Raw genomic sequence first — 2738 nt, 5'->3', positions numbered from 1 at the left:
GCCAAATTGAAGGGACTCATCATTTAATAAACCACAAATTAAATGGAAAAATGAATTCTCTTCAATTATTGTGAATGATTAACCAATAATGTTTTACAAAGATTTAAACTCTAAAACTTTAAAACATTAAACAAGGATATCAAAGCCATTCTCCAATATGCTTGATTCCCATAGCTGCAGTGTGCGAGTTGTGCTTCGCCTGCGGCAGAGGTTTAGTCAATGGATCTGATATGTTGTCATCAGTTCCAATTTTGCTTATTTCGACTTCCTTCCTTTCAACGAACTCTCGTAGAAGGTGAAATCTACGAAGTACATGCTTGACTCTCTGGTGGTGTCTAGGCTCCTTTGCCTGTGCAATAGCTCCGTTATTAACACAATACAGGGCTATTGGTCCTTTAATGGAGGGGACTACACCAAGTTCACCTATGAACTTCCTTAGCCATATAGCTTCCTTTGCTGCTTCATGTGCAGCAATGTACTCCGCTTCAGTTGTAGAATCCGCAATGGTGCTTTGCTTAGCACTTTTCCAGCTTACTGCACCTCCGTTGAGGCAGAAGACAAACCCAGATTGTGATCTAAAATCATCTTTGTCGGTTTGGAAACTTGCGTCCGTATAACCTTTAACAATTAATTCATCATCTCCACCATAGACCAGGAAGTCATCTTTGTGCCTTTTCAGGTACTTCAGAATATTCTTGGCAGCAGTCCAATGCGCCTCTCCTAGGTCTGAATGGTATCTGCTCGTAGCACTGAGTGCGTATGCAACATCCGGGTGTGTACATATCATAGCATACATTATTGAAGCAATCAATGATGCATATGGAATCCCATTCATTCGTCTACGCTCATCAAGTGTTTTTGGGCACTGAGTCTTGCTTAGAGTTATTCCATGAGACATGGGTAGGTAGCCTCGCTTGGAGTCTGCCATCTTGAACCTATCAAGCACCTTATTGATATAAGTGCTTTGACTAAGTCCAATCATCTTTTTAGATCTATCTCTGTAAATCTTGATGCCCAATATGTACTGTGCTTCTCCTAGATCATTCATCGAAAAACATTTCCCAAGCCAAATCTTGACAGAGTTCAACATAGGAATGTCATTTTCGATAAGTAATATGTCGTCGACATATAATACTAGGAAAGCAATTTTGCTCCCACTGACCTTCTTGTATACACAAGATTCGTCTGCGTTCTTGATGAAACCAAAGTCACTGACTGCTTCATCAAAACGTATATTCCAGCTCCTGGATGCCTGCTTCAATCCGTAGATTGACTTCTTTAGCTTGCATACCTTTTTAGCATTCTTTGGATACTCAAAACCTTCAGGCTGTGTCATAAACACAGTTTCTGTTAAAACGCCGTTTAAGAAAGCAGTTTTGACATCCATCTGCCATATTTTGTAATCGTAATATGCAGCGATTACTAACATTATCCGAATAGACTTTAGCATTGCAACTGGTGAAAAGGTTTCATCGTAATCCACACCGTGGACTTGCCTGTAACCTTTTGCAACCAATCTAGCTTTGAAAACTTCAAGTTTCCCATCCTTGTCCTTTTTCAGTTTGAAAACCCATTTGCTTCCAATGGCTTGGTAGCCATCTGGCAAATCGACCAAATCCCATACTTGGTTTTCAAACATGGAGTCTAATTCAAATTGCATGGCTTCTTGCCATTGCTTGGAGCTAGGACTCGTCATAGCTTGTTTGTAAGTCGCAGGTTCATCACTTTCAAGTAATAGAACGTCATAGCTCTCGTTCGTCAAAATACCTAAGTACCTTTCCGGTTGAGATCTATATCTTTGCGATCTACGCGGGGTAACATTTCTAGATTGACCATGATTCTCACCAGATTCTTCTAAAGATCTCTGAGTTTCATCCTGAATGTCATCTTGAGCATTCTCTAGAGTTTGTTGTTCGACTCGAATTTCTTCGAGGTCTACTTTTCTCCCACTTGTCATTTTGGAAATGTGATCTTTCTCCAAAAAGACACCATCTCGAGCAACAAACACCTTGTTCTCAGATGTATTGTAGAAGTAATACCCCTTTGTTTCCTTTGGATAGCCCACAAGGATACATTTGTCAGATTTTGGATGAAGTTTGTCTGAAATTAATCGTTTGACGTATACTTCACATCCCCAAATCTTAAGAAAAGACACATTTGGAGGCTTTCCAAACCATAACTCATATGGAGTCTTTTCGACAGCTTTAGACGGATCTCTATTTATAGTGAGTGCAGCTGTATTTAGTGCATGTCCCCATAATTCTAATGGAAGTTTGGCCTGACCCATCATTGACTTGACCATGTCTAGCAAGGTTCTGTTCCTCCGTTCTGACACAGCGTTCCATTGTGGTGTTCCAGGAGGAGTCAATTCTGATAGAATTCCACATTCTTTCAGATGATCATCAAATTCATAGCTCAGATATTAACCGCCTCTGTCAGACCGCAGTGCCTTAATCTTCTTGCCTAATTGATTCTCTACTTCACTCTGAAATTCCTTGAATTTGTTAAAGGATTCAGACTTATGCTTCATTAGGTAGACATAACCATATCTACGGAAGTCATCAGTGAAAGTGATAAAGTAGCTGAAACCACCTCTAGCATTTGTACTCATTGGTCCACATACATCTGTATGGATTAAACCCAATAGTTCATTTGCTCTTTCTCCAACTTTAGAGAAAGGTTGCTTTGTCATTTTGCCAAGTAAACATGATTCGCATTTACCATAATCCTCTAAGTCA

Source organism: Spinacia oleracea, chromosome 6 (genome assembly GCF_020520425.1).
Source record: "Spinacia oleracea cultivar Varoflay chromosome 6, BTI_SOV_V1, whole genome shotgun sequence".
Taxonomy (NCBI): Eukaryota; Viridiplantae; Streptophyta; class Magnoliopsida; order Caryophyllales; family Amaranthaceae; genus Spinacia; species Spinacia oleracea.
This window is presented reverse-complemented; position numbering follows the sequence as displayed.